The following is a 19,091-nucleotide window of genomic DNA, read 5'->3' as shown; positions in this document are numbered from 1 at the left end:
GTATCACCTATAGGGCGCCCACAAATTAACACTGCATTATATCATTGCAGCTCTTAATATTAATGACCCATGCTGCATATATATTGGATGATATTTGTAACCAGATGCCAACAATGGACATCTTCATTTAACTAGGATCTTTCTGTGATTGTTTGGTGAATTGATTGGTGAATCTTGAAAAGGGAAAAAAAACTCATGCATAATTGAGAGGGAGGGTTAAAGTTGGAGGTGGGGGGTGGTGGGGGTTGTGTGCAGAGGAATAAGGGGCCCAGAAACAGGAGAAGTACTGGGCCCCATGATTTCCCTCCCTGGTCCTACTCTTATCTCAGAGGGAAGTTCAGCTTTGCAGCTGCTGCTTCATGCAGCTCTATATAAAACTTAGAATTCTTTACCTCAATCCTTCTGATCTGTTCACGTCTCCAGCACCAAGTAGTGTAACACACACTCTGAGTTCTGGGTGTTTTGAGAGTGAAAATTACGGCTTCCTGCTCTGCCCTATCTCTTTAAATGGTCTGGCTGATTCATAAGTGTTGCATATGCTCTATTACCCTGTTCCCTTTCACACAGCTGTCAATATCGGAAACGCCAAGAATGGGGGTGTGACTTCTGAATCCTGGACCCGTCCGCTATTTTTAACGCTCCAATGTAGTCTACATGACTCCATGAAAATCCAGGGCTAAATCTCAGCTGGAGGTACTTGTCTGAAGTTACTGTTCAAGTATATTGCTGAGGCAGTGAAGAAAGAATTTGCAATGCATTTACTCTGTGCCATAGATGCATTAAATGCTGGTAAATCGCAAAGAATAAAATTCCCTATTTTTGTATTTGCAACAACATAAAATTTCATACACATCAATCACTGTTGCATTAGGGTAGCAAAATATTGTAAGCCACTTCATAACTGGGAATCAGACTCTCAGTTCAGAGCGATGTTTGAAGGCTCAGTTGTATCTGTAGGTTTTCAGGGGGTTTTGAAGGAGTTATCGCAAGGCAGGGAGTTTTAGAAAAGAGAATTCTGGAGCGCAGGATAAAGATGGCTTAAGGGCCTGGGACTGATGGTAACGTGGAGGGAGGGGAGAATGGACAAAAGATCAGAGTTAGTTGGACAGAGGATATGAGTGGGGTCATATGGCTGGAGGATGTTTCAAGTGTAGCATGGAGTAAGGCTGTGGAGAGAATTGTAGATGGGTACAAGGATTTTAAAGTTCAGTTGAGAAACGGAGAGTTAGTTCAGTTTTGGATGAATTGTACCAATGGTTGCCTCAAATGGCCACCTAATTACTATTTTTCCCCAGTACCATCTGTCCTGAAGGTCTTCGGGTTCCCACAACAGAAGTTATTTTTAGGAAGATGTGACAAGCATGTTCATAACAATAACTTCATTTCTTTTTTCGCCTTTAGATTCTGGCTCATTGATTGACATGAGCCCTGGAGTATAAAGTGAAGGTTCACAGTATGAGGGTACAAACCGTGCATTTCTACTGTCTTCATGTCTTCTGAACAGATGGTACTGTGAAGAAACTAACTCCTGGTTATACCATTGAAATACATAAACACATACACATTTTGTAGTAATGATGTGGCAGCGCAACTTTAATCATTATGAGAAAAAAATGCAAATTTGGATAGAAAAAGACATAGCTCTCTATTGAAATCTTGCAAGTTTTGGTAAGTGAGGCTTTTAAAAGTTTTCTTATTTTGCAAATGAGGTATAGGTAATGAGATTTACAGGTTGAGACAACGAGCCATACTTAACAAGGATATTTTAATACCTAGCCATATCCAGGCTGAATTTGATTAGGATGTATTGACTCCAGGGTTTATGGAGGTGATTCTTAGTGCTTTTTATAGTGTTCTGTAAAAACTATTTGTGATTGACTGTTTAATGCTTTCTTTACTGAATGCCAGTGGGTTTTCTGGATATGTTAGGTATGTTGCAATACAGTATTGAATACACTCATTTAAACACACACACACACACAAATGACACTTTCTGCAAAACCTCTCACAATTTAAAAATTAGTGATTTTAGAGATGTGTACGTGTAAGACTACACCTTGGGTTTGTACCTATTAAGCACAGGAGTTGTAGGGAGAAGGATAAATCTAGACGTCACTTAGCATGTCACTAAGGTCTAATTTGGCTGTGGCTGATGGTTCTCACAATGTAAAACAATGTAGCTGACAAAGCTGCCATGATGGGATTAAACCAAATGTAAATTTGTAAATAGGAGGATTATTGAAAGGTGTTGTTCAATACATTGCTTCAGGTAGTGATAAGATTTGAGAAATTAGTGAGCAATCAGTTTTCAAAAATTATTTTACATTTTACAGGAGAAATTTCCAAATACCATCTCTCAAGTAAGACTCCTCTAAATATTCTCTCCCATTTGTTTGCTGCAATAATGTTCTGATTTTCCTGATACAATATCATAAAGCTTGAACTATAGGGGTTCCTGATTTTACATAGAATTGATCAGGAATCTTTAACCAGATATAAGCTTGCACTTGTAGAAATACTAATGATCATTAACTGAAATTGAAACCAATTATATATCTTCCTTAGTTCCCAAAAGGAAAACACAGTTCGGACCTGTACTCTTATTTCCCAGTTTTTACTGGTATTCCATTTTAAAGTATACAAGACCAGTTCGGACCAGTATTCTCAATTCCCAGTTTTTACTGTTTTTTTCTTCTGGGTTAAGATGAAAATGGCCACCAAACTATTACATATCGAACCAGAAACTGCTCCAAATGTTATTCGCTAAGAAAGTTATGGCTGACTTTGACACTAGTGTCCAGTTTGTATGATCTAATCATCATAAACAATTAGATAATTGTTTTGACAGCATCACTGTAACCCTAAGCACAAAATATGCAAGACTAATTTATTATTGATCATATATTACATTAAAATTGCTGAGTGAATCATGACAGTTCACTTCAAAATTCATTCATTTTGCAAATGTACTCTAAAAATTGTGACATTTACTTGGAATAAGGTAAATTTACTTGTGGTACCAATTTTGCCTGCAGATGGCACAGTGCTTAGTATTCAGAAATACTGTTGCACAATGGCCAGGATTTAATGTGGGTGACGCGAGTCTCGCCCACCGGAACTGGTGGCCGCCCACATTGTTTTTCTCTGGGAGGCCTGATGCTATTCCAGAGTAATCAGGTAATTACCTGGGCAGCTCTGGGTCCCCTGTTGAAGTAAGCTCCAAGTAGGGTGGAAATCCTATCTCCAAGAGCTGCCTGCCAATCAGAGGCTGGCAGTTCTCCAGTATTGGCAGCGCCACTGGTAGCAATGGCCATTGCAGGTGCTTCAGCGGGGCCTAGCCATGAGGCTTGCCAAAGGACCCCCAGATAGAGGTGAGTGTGGGTGGGATGGGGTTGCTGATGACGGGGGGAGGAGGAGGTGGCAGCAAGGGTGGAGGATGGCTTCCTGCAGGGCTCCCTCAATTGGGCACAGACTGCCTGTGAACAAGGGAACCCCCTGGCAGGCCATAGGTTGCTGGCGGGCTCCCCGGATGGTGAGTCCCCCAATCCACCACTGGTTGAATATCAGTGGCGGCGGGAAGTGGCCCCTTAAACACCTCAAATGGCCTCCAGGCAGGAAGGCTGGCCCCGTGCGTTCCCACACGAGTCTTAATTGGAGGGAGGTAGGAGGATGGCGGGATCTCTACCCTGCACCATCCCACATAATCACATGCCTCCTTGCCTGGGTGGGCATTAAATTCCACCCAATGATCCAGATTTTGATGTAATAATAACAAGGAGCTATCAGCATTCACTATTATTACAGGGTAAATCTGACAGTAGTTTATGGTGTCCGCACATGCACAACTAAACACGGAACTCTAGAAATTGCTGTCAACAATACTCTGCACCTCCAGCTGCACCAGTCCTCACTGATAGACATAGCTTGAAAATCACTGTAATCTTATGAAATTAGGGTCTTTGCACACTAGTTCTGCACTAAAGCCAGCTGAACAAGTTAGGGTTGCTGCATTCACGAGTGAGGCTTTAATGGAATAATGTTATAATTTGCATTTGCTAATTATAAGAATGTGGCAAAGACTGCCATGCCAAAATGGGGCCTCTGAGTCACACCAGGCAATGTTTAACAGGGTTGACCATCATGGTGCAAACCATCGTCTCATGAAACAGAAAACTGCCAAAGAAAGAACTTATAATTACTGCTGAACATCCTATGTGGCCCTGACAAATTAATTTAATAAGAGTGCAATTTCATTCCCTGAGAGAAAAAAACTGTTGCAGATTTAAAAAAAATACATTTTTTGTTTACTTTTTCCACCTGCCTCTTTTATCTCTCTCCCTTAATCCCATCTGTATTTCCCAATCTTTATTTCATTTTCTGTACATAATTTAAATGTAATCTAGATGTCCTGTTTTTTACTTCTTTGTTTGCAATCCATGCATTTTAGTGAGGATTCTTCAATGTGACAATTGAAAAGCCTCATTGTTGCTTGCCCCACTCACAGATGCCACAGGTACCCTTGAAATCATGCAATGCTGATGTTGGATTAATGGAAATCCCCACTGACAAGCCTAAGAGAGGGCAACTGTATGTGAATGCCACACTGAAACAGATCTTGGATTAGTGAAAATCTCCGCTGCTAAGCCCATGGAAGGTCTTTGGGCAACTGTATGTGAGGTGAACAGCAAAAGCCATTCCTTTGTCGCTGAGAAGAGAGCAAAATTTGGGCCATTGTCAGCACAAACTTGATCATTGTAACTCAATTCTTTCTGTTAAAATCAGCATCGGTGTTAACATACAGCTTTATAACAATTCCACTGTGTGGCAGTGTCTTATAAAGCTTTACACAAATAGGTCCTTTGTTAACAGCTTTAGAAACCCAGCCTCTTTGCACCTCCATATCCTTAGAATCCTGATTCTACCCATGTCCTTAGAGTCAGCCCTGAGTTCCCGTCCCTGAAGTCTTAATACCATATCCAGGGTATGCTGTGTAATCTTGACCTAATGACCTTGGAGCTCCAAGGCAGGATTTTTGTGTTGCGTTGCTGACTCACAGGCTCGGTGTCTGGAGGATTAGTTGGGAATTCACTCTCAGCCACACATGGTCTTACTGGTTGTGCTGAAAGACTTTTCTCCCTTTATCCTACTCACTAATGTACTCCATCTTCTGACAGACTGATCCCCACTGATGATGCTACTGAACTGTCGATTCCCCTATCTCCCAAAAACTTAATGATCCTTGCCAGTAGCCTGCTCAGTATTATATGGTTGTCATCCTCCTGTCCTGCTGACAGTATTTTTCAGCTACTCAACACCCTCCTGCAACTTTTAGGGTTTTCTGGTTGACCAACACTGATTCTGTCCAAGGACTTTCATGGGCATTGACCTACCTTCCACAAAACAGTCCAAAGTTAGTGCTTATCCCCTTCTAAAGGACTTTTTAGGCCTGTTGCCCCAGGCCCCTACACTGGATACCATGCGACACCTCATCTTTAGCTGAAAGACTTAGCTGGTACTTCTTCAACTGACCTTTCTGATTCCTCTCCCTCATCCATCCAACTCCATCTCCCTCATTCCCTTTCTTTTCCTCCTCCTATCCACTTACTCTTCCCCACCCCCTCGCCTCAAACCCTCACTTTCCATGGTCTTCTCCCTATTCCTTCTCGTGGTGCTCCCATTCCCATCTTCTCAGCTTTCCACCTCCAACCTCTACCTCTCCCCAGGTTTCCCATTCTCCTTCTCTCCGCAATCATTCCTCTCTCTTTCCTTCATCAGTGAGAGTAGAAATTGCAGAGGCACTCGTGATAATCTTTCAGTCTTCCTTAGACACAGGGTAGGTGCCAGAGGACTGGAGAACTGTGAATGTTACACCCTTGTTCAAAAAAGGGTGCAAGAATAAAGCTGGCAATTACAGACCAATCAGTTTGACCTCAGTGGTAGGGAAATTTCTGGAAACTATAGTACGGGATAAAATCAATATTTACCTAGCCAAGTGCTGGATAATTAAGGAAAGCCAGCATGGATTCATCAAGGGAAAATCATGTTAAACTAACTTGCTGAAGTTTTTTGAGGAGATAACAGAGAAGGTTGATAAAGGAAACGCAGTTGATGTGGTGTATATGGATTTTCAAAAGGCATTTAATACAGTGCCACACAACAGACTTGTGAGAAAAATTCTAGGTCATGGAATAAAAGGGAAAGTAGGCACTTGGATAAGAAATTGACTGAGTGACAGGGAACAGAGAGTAGTGATAAATGTTGTTGTTGTTTTTCAGATTGGAGGTAGGTTTGTAGGGGAGTTCCTCAGGGGTCAGTGTTGGGACCCTTGCTCTTCCTGATATATATTAATGACCTAGACTGTGGCATGCAGGGCATTATTTCAAAATTTGCAGATGATATGAAGACTGGAAATGTTGTCAACTGTGATGGGGATAGTCTTGAATTTCAAAAGATATAGGGCAGAATCTTATGGTCGGTGTGCAGGGGTGGGCCCGACATGTGTCGGGCGTGCGTCCCAATGTCATCGTGCGTCATAGCAATAGTTTGTTCGAAATGTTAAGGGCCTATTAAGGCCATTAAGGGATTAATTAAAGTACGTAAGAACTCTGCCCATCCAACCTTAAGATTGGCGGGGGCAGGCGAAAAGCCCAAGCGGCCTTCGCATTTTTCAGAAAACCTCATCCACGGGCGGGATGAGGTTTCCTGAAGCTTTTATAAAATAAATTAATTAATTTTACCCACCTTTACAAACATGTCCCAACTCATGTGACACTGTCACGTGAGGGGACATGTTTAAATAATTTTTTACAACATTTATTGAACTTTTTTATTGCCTATTAAATCTCCCTGAGGCAGCTCTGTGCCTTAGGGAGATTGCTGCGCTCTTTTGCGTGCATATGTGAAAGAGCACAGGCCCTGACTCTCCCTCCTCCGCCCGCCCGCACAGGTAGCGCTGAGCACTACTGGCCACGCATTATGCAGGGCGGGCCTTAATTTGCCCACCTGCGTAAAATGGCAGCGCGCAGCCGATCACGGGCAGCAATCGTCTCCATGCCTGATCCCGCCCACCCCCGCCCAGCCCAACCGCCATAGGAAAAATTCAGGCCATTGACATGTTGGTGGATTGGGCAGACAAGTGGCAGATGAAGTTCAATGCAGAGAAGCGTGAGGTTATTCATTTTGGCAGGAAAGATATGGTGAGACAGTATAAAATAAAGGGAGAGCCTCTAAAGGAGATGCAGGAATGGAGGGACCTCAGTGTATACGTACATAGGTCATTGAAGATGGCAGGGCATGTTGAGAGAGCAGTCAATAAAGCATATAGTATCTTAGGTTTTATTAATAGGGGCATTGAGTACAAGAGTAAGGAGGTCATGTTGAATTTGTGTAAAATACTAGTTAGGCCTCATCTGGAGTACTGCATCCAGTTCTAGGCACCTTACTTGAGGAAGGATGTGAAGGCATTGGAAAGAATACAGAGGAGATTCACAAGAATGATTCCCGGGATGAAGAACTGTCGCTGTGAGGATAGATTGGAGAGGTTGGGACTGTTTTCCTCGGAGAAAAGAAGGCTGAGAGGAGACTAGATAGATGTATTCAAGATCCTGAGGGATATGGACAAGGTAAATAGTGAGAAACTGTTCCAACTCAAGAGAACATCAAGAACTAGAGGGAACAGGTTCAAAATAATTGGCAAAAGAGGTAAATGTGATGTGAGGAAAAATGTTTTCACCCAGAGGGTGGTTGGAGTCTGGAACAAACTTCCTGAAAGGGTGGTGGAGGCAGGTTCGATCGAAGTATTCAAATGGGAATTGGATTGCTATCTGAAAGGAGAGAATGTGCAAGGTTATGGGGATAAGGCAGGGGAGTGGCACTAGGTGGAATACTCTTTCAGAGAGCCAGCGCAGACTTAATGGGCTGAATGGCCTCCTCCTGCACTGTAAAGATACTGTGAGACTGTGATCTCTCCCTGTCTCCATCTTTCAAAGGAGTCAACCACAATATCAGCCAAGGTGGTATCCAATAATAAAATAAACAGATGACTGATGCATAGACAACATGACACAACTTTTATTTCGAACAGACAAGATCGAGGACAGAGAAAGAGCAGCTGGTCCAATGAATCTGTCCCATCCTGGAATGGCATAACCTCTGCACACATTACCCTTATGCTCCTGCCCCCTCCTCACACTACAGCTATGCAATCACTTGAGAGTGAGAAACAAAAGAGAAAAAGCCATAGACCAATTTAGGAAAAAAACTCCTCTGCTATCCCAAAGCTACAGCAAAGCACATTGGCTGGGAGATACAACCCTCGATGACCACCCGCCTTCTACATGTTGGCCATGATCAGGAATTTGTCCAGTTCTCTTTGGAATTGTTGCAGTGCATCCACAATCATAGCCTAAGCTGACAACTTATTCCTCAAGTCAACAATCTCTGTGAAAATAAATGCATCCTAGCATCTAACCAACTCTAAGCTTACATAACATACTTGATCCCTTCAACCTGTCCACATATATTCAGAATACGTTTCTCTTCCTCAGAGTGAATATATTCTGGATTAGATTTTTGTAATCGCTATTCACAGTTTCATAATCTTTTTCTGAAAATTGTTAGCTGGATATGATACATACTGAACAAAAGCCATTATTGCCATTTTCAATGCACCAGACATTTTGCCTTTGATGCTTCACAGCGCCTCAGTTAGTTATTGTATTTTTCAAACACAATCAGAAGTATGTGTTATTCGATGTTTAAGAGAAGTGTATGTGACACATGGCAGTGAGGCTTTGGTCACCTACCAGGGGCACCCCCTGTTGCTGGAGAATTTCCACCAGCGGTTTCTCCACAGGATACTCAAAGCTAAGTGGGAAGACAAGTGACCAAACTCCAGCATCCTTGCCAAGGCCAATTCCTTCAGCGTGGCAACTATGATCATGTGATATCAGCTCCGCTGGTCTGGACACTGCATTAACATGCCAAATAACCGGCTTCCAAAGTAGATCCTCTTTGCACAACTGAAGGGTGGCCCCCGATTTCAAGGAGGACAGAGAAAATGTTTTAAGGACACTAAGAAGGCCTAATTGAAAAGGGGACAAATTGACATCAGTGCGTGGGAGGAATTTGCCACGAACCGTGCCATGTGGTGGTGTCTCACCCAACAAGCTGTAACACAGTCAGAAACTGACTGCATAAATTCTCCAATTGCTGTGGAGAAGCAACAAAAGTGGAAGAAGAGAGAGCAGATCCTTTGCTCAAAACCCCTCCTTCCTCAGGGTAACACTTATCCTCTCTGCCCAAAGTCTGTGGCTCTAGGAATGGCCTGCTGAGTCACCTGAGGACACACAAATCAAGAAGCATGGCAGACCGAGGGACTGATGATGATGATGATCACCATAGGTAACCATTTCAAAAGAATTATAATAAATGCACGTTATTGTTTAATATTTCTGCAGAGTTTAAAAACATTGTTTTGCTTAATAATTAAGAGCTGATGGAGGTATTGGAGAACAATAGAATATTAAAGGTATGAAGAAGCTGAATCATTCAGCTTGGAATTTTTCTGTGATTGTGTTATTTAAAGGGTATGCGTTAATTTATCTCCCTCACATTGTCAGACAGAGCAACTCCTCTGAGGGACTTGGCTCAATAAATGATCAGTATGCACCATTTAAACAAAGATGTATTTTGAAATCAACATAAATACAATATTCTTTTTAAAATATAAATACATTTTTCACAATAGATTGGATTTTGCAGACCAAGACTCTTACCTGAAGTGTGATCTGCCTGCAAAGATTTTTAACTCATGTGGATTTCGAGGCTTAGGTTACCTGTGTAAGGGCAGGAGCCCAATTAAATAGAACCTCGATTCAACCCGTTTTGGTTGTTATGGAAGATTTGTCTCTGATTATCACTTGAGGACACTGAAGCTGCTATTAAATCAATACAGTTACTGCAAAGATAGATGACTACCAAGGAATATTAATCCTTTCCTTTGTAATGATTTTCCACTCTGACAGTGAACTTAGTGCAGTTACACATCACTTCTTGGCTTGTGTAAATAAAGAATCCTGACATATGTAATTTTATGCAGAGAGCAACTGCCACTTTTTAAAATGCATAATGGGATAGCGGATACAGTTTCACAGTGTCGGGTCTTCTTCCAAATGATAGGCTCTGCGATTGTTTCTAATCTCCCCCTTCACCACCAACATACCAGTCGACCATCTGATTTTACTGAATGAACCTTGAAAAAAACAAAAAATGCTCAACAATGAGGTGTGAAAATACCAGCATGAGAAAATAATTGCAGTAAAGTCACGGACAACAAAGGATGAGAAAGAATTAAATGTAGAAAGGCATGTGCAGAATAAAAAGATAGAGAATAAAATGAAAAAAAAAGACAGAATCTTAAAAGAATAAGGCAGAATTGCTGGATCAGAGGATTGCCTAACATGCAAGGTGTGATCAGCAGACATCAATTACTGTATCGATTGGTGTCTTCTGAATATACAACACCCAGATCCCAGTTATGTCTGCAGAGCATCTTCTTCTCTAGCCACTTAAAACTGACATAACCTTGTCCTGCAGCTTGTAAGAATATATATTTCCAACAGGTTTCTTGGATATCTGGGGGTTGATTTTGATGCAGTTTTGCCATGAGAAAGTATCTTGCGAGGAGAAGATATAACAATAATGTGATCAGTACAATAGAATTTGTTGAAAACATTTTATGAGACTGAAACTGAAAATAAAATTCTGGCCAGAAACTTCTGTTCAGCATGCGGGGGCGGGGCCTGCACGCCAACACACCGGAGTAGGCTGCGCGCCTGCCGAACTGTCAAAGGCCAGTTAAGGCCATTAATAGAACAATTAACCCAATTGAGAAAGCTGCCCGTCCAACCTTAAGAGCCCAGGCGGCCTTCGCATTTTTCATGAAACCTCATCCAAGGGCGGGATGAGGTTTCATAAAGGCTTTATTAATTAAATAAAATTTTTAATGAAAATTCATAAACATGTCCAAGCTCACGTGACACTGTCACATGAGCTAACATGTCTGAATAACTTTATTTTTTTCGAACTTTAAAACTGAAGTTAATCTCCCGGAGGCACAGAGCTGCCTCAGGGAGATTTATGCGCCGAGTGCTAACGGGCTTGCGTCACGCTGGGCGGTGCCTTAATTGGCCCCGCCCACGTAAAATGGCAGCGCGCAGCAGGTCACGGGCGGCGATCAGTTCCCCGCCCACTCCCGACCGGCCCGCCCCACAGGGAGAAAATTCTCCCCTCTAATATGAGTGAAAATGCATAGGCTGCATTAGTCGCCTGTCACTCGTTACAGCATCAAGCATGACAACAACTGTATGAGTTTTGAGGTTTAGATTACACTCAGTATTTCCAGTGGAATTTCTTATACAGTGGTCCTACATTAAAGCAAAAGGTAAATTAAAGCAGTAATGCAAAAGTAAAATACTGTGGACATTGGAAATCCGAAATAAAAACAAAAAATGCTGCCAATACTCAGCGGGTCGGCAGCATCTATGGAGTGAGAAGCAGAGTTAATGGGCAGAATCTACTGCCCCCGCAGGTGGTGAGGAAGGAGGCCTGAAAATTAGGTGGGTTGGCGTCAGGATCGATACCCAGTGCTTTCCCACTTCCACTAGGTGTAAGTTCTGGGCAGGGAAGCCCATGGTTGACCTTTCCACCCTGCCTCCACATGAGACCCTTAAGTGGCCAATCAACAACCACTTCAGGGCCTCTTCCTGCCTCCGCTGCAATATTCTCAGTTCCAGGCGGGTCTGTCGACATGTGGCCTGCACGACTGGTTAAACCCTGGGGGCTGCATGTCAGCTGGAGTGGAGCAGGGTCCCTCGATCTGCACTAATCTGTGCATGATCTAGGGGATGGACATGGAGCAGAGGGGGTGGCTGCTGCCGACCCCTATGGGCCGCCCTCGCTCCGTGAGCCCACCCCGTGAGACATCCCCCGACAGCGCTTACTTTTAACCTGGGTTGCTCCGCAATCCTGGGACTGGTTGGGAGGGGATGGCGGTTGTTGCTCCAGCAGCAGTCATGGCCTCCTCCTCCTCTACAGCTGCCAAATCCAAGAGCTGGCAGCTTCTGATTGGCCGACAGTTCTTGGTGGGTGGGGCTTCATATCCTGGTGTCCTCAGTTGGGAGGAAGGCCTGCCGCTATCCACTTAACTGCCTGATGGGTAGAAGATACGATGGCCTTCCTTCTAAAAGTCAGTGCGGGTGTCTCGCCGGTTTTTCAGGCAGTGCGTGAGACACCCAACTAGAACGGAAGATTTCGCCCTATGTTTCAGGTAGATGACCTTTCACCAGAACTGGGAAAAGTTTGAAATGCAAGAACTTTTAAGCAAGTGAAAGGCGGGAGGGTGGAAAAGGAGCAAAAAGGAAGGTCTGTGATAGAGTGGAAGGTATGGGAAGGTTATATGACAAAGGCCTTTGCCGTGCAGGGCCAGAGGGAGTGATGATGGGACGAGTAGAGAAGCAAAAGATGTGTCTAGAGGGGGTGTGAATGATAGAAGGATGAACGGCTGGGCCAGAACTTTTCGCTCGGCGCGCACCTGACACGCTCAAGCGTAAAATTGCACGCGATGACGTTGGGTGAGTGTCCCAATGTCATCGCGCACTCCCACGGTATTTTGGTCGGCGAGCGCGCGTGAGGGTCGGCAGCACATCCACCGACAACTAAGAGGGTCAATAAGCCCATTAACAGCGGAAGTAACTGGGAATTTTTTGCTGCCCGTCCAACGTTACAGTTGTCGACCTTTGCGTTTTTCAGGAAATCTCTTCCAAGGGCGGGATGAGGTTTCTGAGGTCAATTTAAAAAAAGATAAAAATGTTTGGACATAAATTTCAGCATCCATATGTTCAGGTGCCTCATTCTGATGCGTGGGCATTTTTTCCGGATTTTTAAATCTGTCTTTATTGAATTTAAATTCTCCCTGAGGCAGCTCTCTGTGCCCCCCGTGCCCGCGCTGACTTCAGTGCTCGCCTTCCTCCCGCCCCCCACCCCGGCAGCTCTGAGCCTTTCTGCGCGCCTTTCACACTGGTTGGCTGTTAACTGGCCAGCCAGCGTGAAATCGCAGTCGGGGGGCTGATTGCGCGCGGCAGTCCGTTCCCCGGCTGCTCCCGGGCCTGCCGATTGCGGCTGCCTGCCAACCCGAAAACCCTGTCCCTGGTGTCTGAAGCAAAACAAGAGAAAATTGAGAGTAAAACTGAAAGCTGCAAAGAGAAAGGGAACAAAAATGGGGAAATTACAGCCCAAAATTGTTGAACACACTGTTGAGTTCAGAAGTCTGTAAAGAGCCTAACCCAGTGCTTCCTACATTTTTTTCTGCTGTGACCACATTTTAACGTTTCATACTTCATGTGACCCCCAAGTGAAAATTGGGTGGGGGGTGGGGGGTGCAGGGGAGAGTTGTTGAGCCGGATGGGGCTTCAAACAGTGGGTTACCAACACAAAAAACAACTAAGGCACCTACCATTTTTCAGACTCTGTTGGTATCAGCAACTGGCCCTCAGAACTCATTGGATTAGAATGTGGCCACAAGCAAACCAAAACGCGCACCTTTAAAGGGGACTTGCAGCCGATGCCAGGGCTGTCAAATCTGAGTCTCCGCTTCACAGCGCAATTGCTGACTCAGAGCTTGCGACCCCCAATTGTATACCCTGTGACCCCACTGGCCTAATTGAAAGATGAGTTGCTTCCTTGAGCAAAGATTGAGCTTCATTGGAGACCTGCGGGAGGCTGAGGACAGAGAGGTCAGCTTGCGAGCAAGGTGGAGAATTAAAATGAAAGGCAACTGGAAACATGGGGGTCGCACTTATGAACTGATTGGAGATGTTTTGCAAAGCGGTCGCCCAATCTGCGTTTGGTCTTCCCAATGTAGAGAAGATGGCATTGCGAGCGATGAATACAGTACATTAAATTGAAAGAAGTATACGTAAATCACTGTTTCACTTGGAAGGAGTGTTTTGGGTCTTGGATGATGAGGAGAGAAGAGCTAAAAGGGCAGGTCTTGCATCTCCTGTGCTTGCATGAAAAGGTGCCTTACGAAGGGGAAGGCGTCTTGGGAGTGATTAAAGAGTGGACCAGGGTTTTGTGGAGGGAATGGTCCCTTTGGAATGCTGAAAGATGAGGGGAAGATGTATTTGGTGGTGGCATCATGCCAGAGGCGGTGGAATTGATCTGCTGAATATGGAGACTGGTGGGGTGGAAGGTGAGAATAAGGGGAACCCTATCATTGTTCTGGAAGGGAAGGGAAAGGGTGAAAGCAGGTCGAGAACTGTGGTAAAGTGGAGTATCATGTAACTTTAAGGGAATGCAAGTGGACTAACCATGTGACAGTACTGACCAATCAATGTACAGCACAGGCTACTGGTTAACTGTAAGTCAAGAGCTGGAGTGGTTTTGGGAGCATGCAAGAGTTTAGTGCTCTGCCTTCTGTTGCAATAAACAATCACAGTTTGTTCTTATGTCAGTCTCTCTCCGTTATTGATAGCGAGCATCAACTAACAAGTGTATATGAAGACGTGCAATTCGAATTTACTCGACTAGTGAACTCATAGACTCAAGACATAAAACTGGCGGTGAGGATGAACATAGCAAAATTGCAAGACCCCCGTGTGAGAATCCACAAGACGGGTGAGCAGGGCTGCAGAGAGAGAGCAACTCTGTAGAGGGCAGAACACGAATTGATTGACGGGGAGCAAAAGCAGAGGGCGATTCTTTTCTCCAAATGCAGGAGCAAAACGTACAGGCTGATCCGCAGCCTCGTGTCACCTAACACCCTCGACTCGAAGACTTTCGTTTAGTTAATAAAAATTGTACAAAACCATCTGAAACCAAAGCCCTCTGCTACTATGCAGCGCTTCAAGTTCAATTCAAGGCATTGGCTTCCAGGGGAAACAATAGCTGACTATATTGCCATTTTAAAGGCATTAACTGAATATTGTGAATTCGGAATGTCCATTAGTGATACGTTGAAAGACCAACTGATATGTGGGATTGGAGATGATACTATTCAAAGGCGTTTGCTAGCCGAAGTTAATCTAGACTTCAATAAGGCATCAGAATTAGCCACAGCCATGGAAAGTGCTGTTAGAAATTCGGAAGCTATAAGTGATGCACAAAATGGTGTTGTCCATTTGGTAGGGTGGGACAGACTGGCAGCAAAAGATGTGAAAACATCGGACCCCACAGAAAGGTGGGAAACGCCCCCTATGTACAGGTACAGATCAGTAAAAAACAGCAGTACCACAGTGAAAATCCACAAAATGAATGAGAGAAATGCATCCAGGCATCCAATGGGCAATCGACAATTCAAACAAGTCAAATGCTTTTTCTGCCACCAGTATGGTCACATAAGGCAGCACTGCAGAGATAGGCTGAGATAGCATTTTAAAGACAAAGGGAGAAATCGTGAAATATGTCTCATGGAAGAACCAGAAGAAATAAAATCAGACATCCATTCATTATATAACCTGAAGGTGGGTAAGAACCGAGCCAATCCAAGTAGTCATTATAGTCAATGGACAACCCATAAAGATGGAAGTTGATACTGGAGCGTCGATGTCCATCATTGGAGAACAGACATTCAGATGCTTGAATAAAGGAACCCATCCTTTAAGATTGGAAGTTTCAGACACTAAATTGAGAACATACATGGGTGAGGAAATAAGACCGAAAGGGAAATGTCAAGGTGCAGTATAAGGAATAGTCTGCAAAATTACCCCTATTTGTAATGTCAGGCAGGGGACCAAGTCTCCTCAGAAGGAATTGGCTGGGAGAGATAAACTTTAAGGGCCCGATAAGTTACCAATTGGCAACCAGAAGCGTTACTGCAGAAAACAATGAGTGTGTGAAAGCCCAACAGGAGAAGCCTGTAGAAGTGATACACCGGGACAGAGTTCAAGCTGAAATCAGCATCCTTTGGAAAGAAAAGGAAAACCTATTAAAGGACTTTTGTGCGCTACAAAATTCAATCAGTTTCCAATTTGTACCACTGAAAAGATATGAGGAAGAAAAGGAAAAGTTAAACCTGTCTCTGGCCGAGTTAAGGAATAAATTAGCTGAGAAGGGGCAACAATATGAGTTCTCCAGGAAACTATTAACGAGGATAGGAAAGAATTGAAAGAGCTGAAGCAGCAGCTGCGGATAAGCCCTGAAGTTTTAAAACTAGAATGCCCTGAGTTCTCAGAAGAGCTGTCAGAAAACCCAACCATTGAGCTTACTCACGTTCAGCTTGCGCCTGAGTCTAGTCCAGCCAATAGCGAAATTAAACAGAAGACCAAGATATGGATCAGTGCTACCAAGAAAAGGACATGCAGGAAGAAAAGGAGGAATCATGGACAATCCTAGAAAAGAAAAACATTTTTTTCTTCTCTCTGTGTTGCTTTGCGCTTGTTGCCCTTTATCTGTTTCAGCTTGGAGGGGAGGGGCAGCAGGAGTAAATGTGACCACACTGGAAGATGGTGAAATCATCCACTGAGGAACCTAGTGGACAACTGTCCCTTGGAAAAGAGGTCTCGGAAAAACCAGCCGAGGTCGTTGAACTGCAAAGCTCAACATGTCCGAGAAAGCCTCCTGAGAGACTTGATTTGTAGATAGTTATTAGTGTAAATAGTTCATATGTTATTAAGTTTGTCAGCTGTAATTTTTAAGTAAAGGGGGAGGGATGTGGTAAAGTGGAGTACCATGTACCTTTAAGAGAATGTAAGAGGACTAACCATGTGACAGTACTGACCAATTACTGTACAGCGTGGGCTACTGGTTAACTGTAAGTCTAGAGCTGGAGGTGGTTGTGGGAGCATGCAAGGATTTAGTGCTCTGCCTTCTGTTGCAATAAACAATCACAGTTTGTTCTTATGTCGGTCTCTCTACGTTATTGATAGCGAGCATTAACTAACATTTGTAAATGAAGGTGAGCAATTCGAGTTTACACGACTAGTGAGCTCATTGACTCAAGACATAAAAAGAACCCTATTAATCATGGTGTTGGTGGGGGAGGTGTGTCGAGAAGAAAGAAGACACATCGGAAGTGCTGGTATGGAAGGTTGCATCATCGGAAAAATGGGCCTGAGGTGAAGAAACTGGGAGAATGGAATGAAGTCCTTACTCAAAACAAGGTGTTATGAAGCATAGTCAAAGTAGCTGTGGGCTTATAATGAACATTCGCTAATAGCCTATCCCAAGCAATGGAGACAGAGAAGTCGAGGAAGGGAAAAGTCAGAGATGGACCAGGTGAAGATGAGAGAAGGGTAGAAATTGGGAAGAAAGTTAAAATCGTCTAGATGGTACAGAAAGTATTCATTGTGTGCTAACAGGTTTTTGTCAAGTTTTTACTGATGAAACTTTCAAAATAATGTTTAACATCATGATGGACTGCATCACTCTCCCTCCAATACTTAAACAGGACTGAAAGAAACTTGTTCAATACACAACGGGAATCAAACTTAGGTCTCTTTTAAGCTAGATAGCCCAAGATGTTGAGTGAGGCAAGGGAGGAGATAGCAGGGGTACTGGCAATAATTTTCAATACCTCTCTGGCCACAGGAGAGGTGTCAGAGGACTAGAGGACAGCCAATGTGGTACCATTATTCAAGAAGGGAGGAAGGGATAAACCAGGGAACTACAGGCCAGTCAGTTTAACTTAAGTGGTGGGAAAACTATTGGAAGAAATTCTGAGGGTCAGAATTAATCTACACTTGGAGAGGCAAGGATTAATCAAGGACAGTCAGCATAGCTTGTTAAGGGGAGGCTGTGTCTGACCAATTTGATTGAATTCTTTGAAGAGGTGACCAGGTGTGTAGATGAGGGCAATGCATTTGATGTAGTCTCCGTGGACTTTAGCAAGGCTTTTGATAAGGTCCCACATGGGAGACTGATAACAAAGGTAAGAGCCCATGGGATCCAAGGCAATTTGGCAAATTGGATCCAGAATTGACTGAGTGGCAGGAAGTGGAGAGTGAGGGTCGAGAGGTGTTTTTGTGACTGGATGCCTGTGTCCAATGGGGTTCCACAGGGATCGGTGTTGGGTCCCTTGCTGTTTGTGGTATATATAAACAATTTAGACATGAATGTAGGAGGGTTGATCAGTAAGTTCGCGGATGACACAAAAATTGGTGGGGTGGTAAATAGTGAGGAGGATAGCCTTAGATTACAGAGGATATAAGTGGGCTGGTCAAACGGGCTGATCAGTGGCAAATGGAATTTAGTCCAGATAAGTGTGAGGTGATGCACTTGGGCAGGACAAATAAGGCACAGGGATACACGATGAATGGTAGGACCCAGGGAACTACCAAGGATCAGAGGGACCTTGGTGTGCATGTCCACCGGTCCCTTAAGGTAGCGGGTCAGGTAGATAAGGTGGTTAAGAAGGCATATGGGATACTTGCCTTTATTAGCCGAGGCATAGAATATAAGAGCAGGGAGGTTATGCTGGAACTGTATAAAACGCTGGTTAGGCCACAGCTAGAGTATTGCACGCAGTTCTGGAATCTGCATCATAGGAAGGATGTGATTGCATTAGAGAGAGTGCAGAGGAGATTTACCAGGATGTTGCCTGGGCTGGAGAGTTTTAGTTATGAGGAGAGATTGGATAGACTGGGGTTATTTTCCCTGGAGCAGAGGAGATTGAGGGGGGACATGATTGAGGTGTATAAAATGATGAGGGGCATAGATAGGGTAGACAGGAAGGAACTTTTCCCCTTGGTGGAGGGATCAATAACCTGGGGGCATAGATTTAAGGTAAGGAGCAGGAAGTTTAGAGGGGATGTGAGGAAAAATTTTTTCACCCAGAGGGTGGTGGGAATCTGGAACTCACTGCCTGAAAGGGTGGTAGAGGCAGAAACCCTCATAACATTTAAGAAATACTTGGACGTGTGCTTGCGATGCCATGGCATATAAGGCTGTGGGCCTCGTGCTGAAAAATGGGATTAGAATAGTTAGGTACTTGTTTGACCGGCACAGATTTGATGGGCCGAAGGGCCTTTTTCTGTGCTGTAGACCTCTATGACTCTAAGATCACAGCAGCTCACACACTTATTCTACGAACTGTC

General features: G+C 43.9%; 1 protein-coding gene and 1 long non-coding RNA gene across 3 annotated transcripts in view; both read right to left on the bottom strand.

Moving 5' to 3' along the window:
* Nucleotides 1-19,091, bottom strand: part of mgat5b (alpha-1,6-mannosylglycoprotein 6-beta-N-acetylglucosaminyltransferase B) — a 1,185,562-nt gene that overhangs the window by 154,054 nt on the left and 1,012,417 nt on the right. The window lies entirely within an intron of this gene.
* On the bottom strand, nt 9,663-12,099 carry LOC144699741 (uncharacterized). 2 transcript variants are annotated; one of them, XR_013580606.1, is made up of 3 exons: nt 12,003-12,099; nt 10,492-10,676; nt 9,663-10,252 (listed from the first exon to the last, which is right to left on the bottom strand). It is a non-coding gene; the product is annotated as an uncharacterized LOC144699741 (long non-coding RNA). The 2 variants fall into 2 exon arrangements; XR_013580605.1 differs by having other exon boundaries at nt 9,663-10,676.

The sequence above is a fragment of the Cetorhinus maximus genome, chromosome 24 (assembly GCF_964194155.1).
Source record: "Cetorhinus maximus chromosome 24, sCetMax3.hap1.1, whole genome shotgun sequence".
Taxonomy (NCBI): domain Eukaryota; kingdom Metazoa; phylum Chordata; class Chondrichthyes; order Lamniformes; family Cetorhinidae; genus Cetorhinus; species Cetorhinus maximus.
The sequence above is the reverse complement of the archived record's forward strand: the minus strand, read 5'-3'. Positions and strand labels throughout refer to the sequence as shown.